The sequence below is a fragment of the Jaculus jaculus genome, chromosome 6 (genome assembly GCF_020740685.1).
Source record: "Jaculus jaculus isolate mJacJac1 chromosome 6, mJacJac1.mat.Y.cur, whole genome shotgun sequence".
NCBI classification, from domain to species: Eukaryota; Metazoa; Chordata; class Mammalia; order Rodentia; family Dipodidae; genus Jaculus; species Jaculus jaculus.
This window is the reverse complement of record NC_059107.1, coordinates 126,933,757-126,943,389: the sequence shown is the minus strand read 5'-3', so window position 1 is coordinate 126,943,389 and position 9,633 is coordinate 126,933,757.

The following is a 9,633-nucleotide window of genomic DNA, read 5'->3' as shown; positions in this document are numbered from 1 at the left end:
AAGTATACAAACTGTAGGAGAAATTGTAAGAAAATATACAAACTATTCACAAAAAATGTTGCTAATAAAGCACTGATATACGAACTGCCAGCATCTGCTCTTAGAGCTCAAAAGAACACAACAAAAGTTGATTCAACAATGCACAGGAGACCAAAGAGGCAGTGTAACAAGGAAGACATGAGTGCAAGTGAGCAAGTGAAGAGATGTGTTACCTAACATTTCACCTGAGAAATGCAAATCCAACGACAAATATAAGGGACAGAACAAATGAAATGTCCCACTACAAGAATGGAGGACCTACAGACAACAGAAATAGATAAAAATATGTCTAAAGGCTTTGGAAAATGCAAATCATACATCATTAAGGTCATTTCACATAGTTTAGTGTTGCTATAATAATATAAATACCTGGCTGGTAAGAATGTAATAGGGTATGGACAACATGGAAAATAGTTGAGCACTTTATTAATAACCTACCAAGTACATTATGATCTGACTCAAAAATTCCCCTATACAAAGTCCCGAAAAATAAAAAATATATGGTCACCTAAAGAAAAATATGCATGTCAGTGTTATTAACAATAATCTAAGACTAGAAATATATCAGCATCTTGAATAGTCAAATTATTCATTAAACAGTTATATATTTCATGCCATATATTTGATATATTATGTATATAATTATATATATATGATATATAATATATATGATATATGAGTTATATGAGACATATATATATGTATATAAATGTCATATATATATATATGTATATATATATACACACACATGCATATATATTAGTTGGCACAAATTTCAAGAGAATTATGTTGAATACAAAAACACCGTGTCTTCCACTTATATAACATCCTTGAAGTGAGAAAATTGTGGGAATTAGCCATGCATGTTGGTGCATGCCTTCAATCCCAGTACTTGGGAGGCAGAGGTAGAAGGATCCCTGTGAGTTTGAGGCCAGTCTAAGACTACATAGTGAATTGCAGCTCAGCCTGAGCTAGAGCAAGACCCTACCTACAAAAACAACAAAAAAAATTATAGGAATTAAAACATACTAATGGTCCCAATGGTTGAGTGACTGTTTAAGAACTTGAGCCACTGGGGGGTTTTGTTCAGGAAGTCTTTTTCCATTCCTATATTATGGAAAGTACTTCCTAAATTTTCTTCCAGTAGTTTTCGAGTTTCTGGTCTTATGTTGAGGTCTTTGATCCATTTGGATTTGAGTGTAGTGCATGGTGAAATGTGTGGATCAAGTTTTAGTTTCCTGCATGTGGTTATCCAGTTTGTCCAGCACCATTTGTTGAAGATGCTATCTTTTTTCCAGTCTATATTGTTTGGGCCTTTGTCGAATATCAAGTAGCTATAGTTGCTTGACCCAAAATCCGGGTCCTCAAGTCTATTCCATTGGTCTATATTCCTGTTTTTATGCCAGTACCATGCTGTTTTTATTACTATGGCTTTGTAATATAGCTTTATATCAGGTATGGTGATGCTACCAGAGGTATTTCTTTTGCTGAGGATATGTTTGGATATGCGAGGCCTTCTGCCTTTCCATATGAAATTTGAGAACATTTTTTCTATCTCTGTGAAGAACACTGTAGGGATTTTAATTGGAATTGTGTTAAATCTATATATCACCTTTGGTAGGATTGTCATCTTCACAATGTTAATTCTGCCTATCCAGGAGCATGGGAGCTCTTTCCATCTTTTCAAGTCCTCCTCAATTTCTTTTTTGAGAGTTTTTATATTTTTGTTGTATAGATCTTTTACTTCCTTGGTTAACATTATTCCAAGGTATTTTATTTTTTTTGTTGCTATTGAAAATGGGACTATGTCCTTTATTTCTTTTTCTGTGTCTTTGTCATTTGCATACAGAAATGCTACCAATTTTTGTGCATTGATTTTGTATCCTGCTACTTTGCTATAGGAGTTGATCACCTTCAGGAGTTTGGGGATGGAGTCTCTCGGGTCTCTTACATATACAATCATGTCATCAGTGAATAGAGCTAACTTAACTTCTTCCTTTCCAAATTGTATCCCTTTTATTTCCTTCTCCTGCCTTATTGCTTGGGCTAGGACTTCCAGAACTATATTAAAAAGCAGAGGTGAGAGGGGACATCCCTGTCTTGTTCCTGATCTCAATGGGAAATCCTCCAGTCTCTCTCCATTAAGTATTATTTGGGCCTTTGGAGTTTTGTATATTGCCTTTATTATGGTAAGATGTGAACCAGCCATGCCAATTCTCTCCAATGTTTTGATCATGAAGTGATGCTGTATCTTGTCAAAGGCCTTTTCTGCATCTATCGAAATGATCATGTGGTTTTTATGCTTAAGCTTGTTTATGTGGTGTATTACATTGACAGATTTTCGTATGTTGAACCACTCTTGTGTTCCTGGGATAAATCCTACTGGAAGTTTAAAGAGAGGTGGGGAAGGCAGAAAGTGAATGTACCAACAGTAGGATCTTTCATGGAATCTTGATTGTAACCCTTTACACAGTTTCTCAAGATATCACCTTTTGGTTAAACTAAAAAAAAAACTTTGTATGACTTCTTACATTGACATGAAAACTATAATACCTAATGAAAATTGTATTTAATTTAAAAATGTATAAGAACTTTCAAAAACAAATTAAAAATGTATCTAATTAGAAAATACTACATACTAGCTTAACAATGCATATGTTGAAGACTAGTGACATTACTGATAAAAACTGTTAAATTACAAAATTTCCATCTAAGTATTTATATATTGAAGTGACAAAATATTTTTGACAAGCTGAAAATAGTTCATATTTTAAATAAGACAGAACAAAAATATTTTATATTTTTAAGTTTTTCTTTATAGTATATATCAACACATTAGTATAATAAATAATGATCATTATATATTAATTTATTAAAGATATATATATGTGTGTGTATATATGCACACACACATATATACCAAGTGTATATTTCAAAATGTAGAGCTAAAAAATAATATGTGATAAAGGAGCAAAGATATCACTGGTATTTTAAAGGACAATAATAAAATGTGAGGTTTATAATATCTATAGAAGTTAAATGCTAAAACAACTGAGAAAAGGTGATTAAAGAATGTAAACAGCCCTTCCAGATGTATACATTCCATCTCATGATGAGGAGGGCATGCCTGGCCAGTTTGTGACATTGGAGTATAGGCAGAAAGCAGAGGAAAAGTTGGAAGTTGGCCCAGGTTATAAAACTTCAAGGCTTGCTCTACTGGCATGCTCTCTCCAAGTAGGGTCCACCTCCTGTAGTTTCCACAGCCTTCCCATACAGTGCTACCAGCTTGGGGGCGGTGCAAGCTTTCAAACACATAAGCCAATAGGAGATATTTTACATTCAAACCACAACATTTTTTAAATATTTTATTTATTTATTTATTTGAGAAAGAAGGAGAGGGAGGGAGGGAGGGAGAGAGAGAGAATGGGCACACAAGGGACTCCACATGCATGTGCCCCCTTGTTTCTGGCTTATGTGGGTCCTGGAGAATTGAACCGGGTCCTTTGGCTTTGCAGGCAAATGTCTTAACTGTTAAGCCATCTCTCCAACCCCCAAACCACAACATTTTGACCTTGCTTCTTCATGGGTTCATGGCCTGGTCATGATGAAAAATACATTGACTCCAATTTCAAAAGTACCCATAGTCTTTGGTAGTCAACTTACTATTCTAAAGTGCAATATCTCTTCAGAAACTCAAGGCAATCCCTTATCTGTGATTCCATATAACATAAAACAAAATTACATACTTCAGATATATGACACAGAATAAACACTCTCATTCCAAAAGGAAAGAATAGGGAGATAGTAATCAAAGACTAGACTAAATTAGGACTGAAACTCATTCCCACAAGGCCAAGCACCAAATCCTACAGACCCAGGTCAATGTCTGGGACATATGATGAAATTTTCTGGGCACCAAAAGTCTTGTGTATCTTTACCTTTTGAGCTCTGCTGCCTTTCTTGGGCAAAATTGATTCTGAGCCCACAGCTTTCTTAGGCAGATGTCGCAAGCTCTGGACCTCGCCACTATCCTGCTGCCAGTTTGGTGTATAGTTTGTTCCCCTTGGACTACAGCTATAAAAGCCTCTTTATGCCTTCCATGATGACTTTGGTGAAACACTTCCCTAGAGATTTGCTTTCCAGGATAATGGAATTTCTTGAATATTTTCATTTCAGGTCTTTTCCTTTCAAAAGAGTTTGAATTTTTGTAAGCTACAGCTTTCCACGGGTTCAGGTCTTTCCCTCAGCATCTTTCCTATTATCCCAATGCAAAGCAATAGGCTTCTCTTTAACGGTACTAATATCTCAACTACAGACATTTATTCAGCACCAACACACTAACTGTGAGAAATTTCAAACTCATACCTTTCATAGAAAACACATTTCTCATTCCTTTTCTCTGCTTACTCTTCCCATAGATTTGCACCCGAGCCATCAACAAAATCCGTGGCATAGCTGGAGTGTTGTTCTACCTTGAAATTGCCTTTTCCAAACAAATTTGTCCATTGCCTTTATTTTTTATATTTATTTATTTATTTTTATTTGAGAGCGACAGGGAAAGAGAGAGAGATAGAAAGAGAATGGGAGTGCCAGGGCTTCTGGCCACTGCAAACAAACTCCAGTCCTGTGTGGCCCGTTGTGCATCTGGCTAACACGCGTCCTGGGTAATCAAGCCTCGAACCGGGGTTCTTAGGCTTCACAGGTAAGTGCTTAACCGCTAAGCCATCTCTCCAGCCCCCTATTGCCTTTAAATTCAACCTTCCCAAGTTCTCAAGATGTGGACAAGCTGTGACATGAACTGCCTCTAGCTCAGCTCTTGAGAGTCCTTCTTTACCTCTATAACCACATCAGGGGAACCTCTATTATGAGTGTCTCTCTCAGTAATTTGGCCTTTCCATCTCCCCGTCGAGAATGGTCCATTAAGCACTGCCTATAGTATGCAAGAGATATTCTGGTCCAAATTTCCAAACTCTTCCTCCTTTGTCAGGCAAGCTAGTTCCAAATGTTTAAAAACCACAAGATCACAGCAACAGCGCCATTCACAATATTTATTCACATCAAGCGGCTCACTTACTATAGAAAGGTTCTCCTAAAGGTTCCACAACCTTCCTAAACATGAATAGATATGAAAATACAACAACCCAAAATATAATAATTGCTATGGGATGATCACTTTCCAGAAAATGTCCAATATTAAGTTCTAAATAGGAAAGGAAGAAAACCCAAGCCAATGATTCTGGTATCTCCTTTGAAACCTATAAGAAAATGGAAAGCAAATTAAACCTATCACTAGAAGAAAGGAAAGTAAATCAGAAATCAATGAAATAGGAAATAAGTGTAATGAATGTAAAACAGATATTTGAGATATAAGGATAATTAACAATCTTCTGTGCAGCATAATCAAGACACATAGCTTAGCAATCTCAGAAAAAAGAGCTGTAATGTCACTGTAAACACTAAGGATAGTGGAGGTTAACATAACCTGATGATGATGGAAGAAAGACAAGTGGATACCAATGGAGATGATAGGGAGAGAGAATGTAGACAGCGGTGGTTACAAAGGTGAAAGAATCCAATATGGATTGACATGCTTATGGGTTTTTTGGGGAAGTTGGGGATTGAGGTAGGGTTTCACTCTAGCCTAGGCTGACCTGAAATACACTATGTAGTCTCAGGGTGGCCTTGAACTTACTGTGATTCACCTACCTCTACTTCCTGAGTGCTGCGATTAAAGATATGCACTACCATGCCCAGCTCATATTCTTGTTAGTAGGGCTATTTTCAGTGGTGTGCACATTTCCTAAAAAATGGAACAAATTATAGTCTTTAAATATGTGCAGTTATGTATGTCATTAATACCTCAATAAATCTGTTCAAAAGTATGAGGTAAACTATGTCAATGTAACTTTAAGAAAACAAAGTGGACAAATATGCCAATGAAAAATAAATGCAAGCAGTGATAATCAGTGAATATTTAACAGAGGGACTCATCTTTTCTTAACTAGCAATGTTTACAACTCATAAACACAGTGACTTCTGGCCAGAAATGAGGCACAGATAATTGTGCTCCGTCCATGCAACTATATGATCTGTCACTAATTGGTAAGGTCAGCTTCACTATAACTTAGATGTCACATAAAAATGTAAATGTATTGTAGTTGAATTTTTTTTTCCTTTGCTTGAAAAAATCTGAGCAAATATTTAGCAGTACATTTTTCACAGAAAGACACAACTTCTGCCTTTTTCACTTTTCTCTTTGAGGTCACCTGGGCCAGTTCTGCCACTGGTTTCAATTGTAATTTATTATTTTGTAGTTTCTTGCTTTTTATACAAGGATGAACATTTCTGGGGCATTTGCTTTGAAATCTTGACATCATTAACATTAAATTGGTTGAATAAATGAAATTAATTGATTAAAACCTCAGTTTTATTTTGTCTTTCTTAGGATAGTCTACCCAATGTCAACTATGATATATTTATATACTAACATGATTGACATTGCTGCCCTGGAAACATTTAAATGCATGCTCTTCATATGCATTATCCTATACCACAGGATACTTGCTTTCTGTTTTACTATTCCCAAGATTTCTCAGAAATTTCCTCAACTGGAACAGAGAAAGTGGAATTCACAGAGGTAGTTCTCTTCTCAGGTTCCCAGTTTAAAGTTAGTAGTCAATATTTTACACAAACAAAACAACAACAAAAAACACTAAAGGTAACTCATTCATTCACAAGGAAAAGGATGAAATTAGTTAATTAAGCCTTATAAAAGTCAATAATAAATGCTTACTCCAAAATATATTTTATTTATAAATGATGTTTGGATAACTATAACTTTTGGAGCTATTGTTGAAGCAGAGTGTGTTTAGGAAGAAACCATACCAAAGGTAAATGAGATAAAAATACTTCCTTGAAAGTAAATTACATTTCCGTGATGAACATAGATTTTTTTTAAATGTCTATATAAAATGCCTGAAAAGTGAATTTAAGAACACATTTAGTAGATCGTATACTGTGATCCAGTTGATTTTATTACAAGGATGGTTTAATATATGCAAATTAATGTGTACAATAGAGCACTAAATAGAATTAAGGATAGAAATCCCATGATAATCTCAATTACTATAGAAAAAGCCCTAGGCAAAGTTCACTATCCTTTCATGATAAAAACTGTGAAGACAAAATGAACAGGAGGAACATACCTCAACATAATGACTGCTACATATGACAACCTATAGCTATCATAACAGCAAATGTGGACATTCTCAGGGTAAACTTGTATAGAACTGAAATATGTAAAATTCCAGATTTCTTCCCTATATCCCTCATACTAACCTTCCATTACTTTCATGTTATAAATTGAATATTGAAAGAAGAACTCTAAGAATAGAGCATATTTTCTATTGTATGCACATTTACACTTACAGTGTTGAACAAGCATCAAATCATTTTATTTCTCATATTAAACAGTTGCTTTTCTCTGGAAATAACAGCCTAACAGTTTGAAGAGAGTGTAGATTTGAATACTCCCAGGATTAGAAACATTCAGAGAACTAATTTTTATAATATTATATTGTGACACACACACCATTTAAACTCTCAGAATCCTTCAATTTTATCCTTCTTCTGGACTTGAATAAAACATTATGACTTCTAGGATCTGGGTTTCTAATTTAACCATCAAAGGCAAGAACATTCTTTCTGGACGAAGAAAGAAATAAATGTTTACCAGCAGGAGATGATAGGGTTTCTGCCCTCCTGATGACTACTCCTGGTCAAAGCTTTCCCTTGCATTCTGATTTCTGACTGCAAATAATTGTGCAGTGCAGTGAGCAGCATGTGAGTTCTTCATAGCATATTAGAAAATAGCATCCTCCTAAGGGTGCCTAAAAATCTCCCTTTATTGTTTTCACATTCTTTGCTCCTCCCTAGCTGTACTCTGGGCTTTTGCTTCTTAGATAGTAGCAGTGTTTTAATTCTTCCCCTAGCTTCTTATCTAGAGGACCTAGACTAAAAGAGGAAAAAAAAAATGATGCTTAAAAAGCAGATCAAGCCAAGGGTGGTGGCCCACCCCTTTAATCTCAGCTACCAGGAGGCAGAGGTAGGAGGTGACTGCCATGAGTTTGAGGTCACACCCTGAGACTCCATAGTGAATTCCAGATCAGCCTGGTCTAGAGTGAGACCCTACCTTGAGGAAAAAAAAAAAAAAAAAAAAAAGATCAAGGCCGGGTGTGGTGGCGCACACCTTTAGTCCCAGCACCCGCACTCAGGAGGCAGAGGAAGGAAGATAGATGTGAGTTCAAGGTCACCCTGAGACCTCATAGTGAATTCCAAGTCAGCCTGAGCAAGAGTTAGACCCTACCTCAAAAAACAGAAACAAAGCCAAAAAAACAGATCAAGCAGGTTGTTAGAATAATGGTTTAGAGCTGTCTTAATTTATATGAAAACATTTGCTTGTGATAAGAGGAATATGCACTAAGCTATATGACTCATAAAGAAACTATATCTACTTGGTTCTATCAAAACCAAACCTTTGCAAAGTACTGTTGAAGACTTGCAATCTCTTCAAAACATGCTGTTACCCATGGCACTGGCTTATGTCCAGATCACTGGATAAGATATAATCACAAAACTTGTATTAATCAGAATGGAAGATTAGAGAGTGTAAGGACACCAAATTTTACAGTTGACTTAATGATAAATCCATTTCCAACACTGTCTAAGGTCTAGCTTCCCATTTTATATGCAGCTGAGTATTACTGAGACTATGGTGAGTAGAGTCTCTTCCATCATGGTTATTTTTTTGAACTCCATATGACAATACCTTTCCAAGAAAAGAACCAAACAAAATGGCTTATGAATCTTGCTAATATATGGTTATTGATGAATATCAAAATTAATGTTGATTGTCATATGAATTTATCACTAACCCTTAACATGTGACTTGATAGTGACTATATGCAAATAACTTTATTAAGTTGATTGATATCCAGATTCACAAAGGTCTAATGTCTTTCAATTTTGACCCACTTAGGCATCAAATATTCTAATTTGTAAATAAAAATCTGAACCTCAATCTCATACTGAACAAACAATATAAGTTAACAGAACCCACTTGATGAAAATCAACTTGTTTATCTAAACACATCTGTAGTAATAATTTAAGAGTGATGTCAATGAAGAGGCCAACTACAGGATCCTAAAACTCATCTCTATGTAACCAAAAAGAACAAACATGTGAAAAATAAAGTACATTTCAACAAGAGTGACTGAAATGAAGTGTTGAAGTACAAAATAGGAATGAAATGACCACACAGAAAAGAGCACAAAGCACTTTGCAGCATTCACTCCATCCATAAATTGGCATAAGCTCAAAGCCAGGAGGGGCTTCTGTGGAGCAAAAGTAAACCAGAGGCTTATCAGTGGCTTCTGTCACTACAGTGGGCACCTGCACTCTTTGCTGCTGAAGAATCCTGAAGCCCTCCCAGATCATGACCCCTGTTGAAGAAGCTGCACGCAGTTCACATGCCTCTAGCACACCAGAAAGTATTCAACACTACCATCCATGGGTCAAATTGCTACGATACTGTG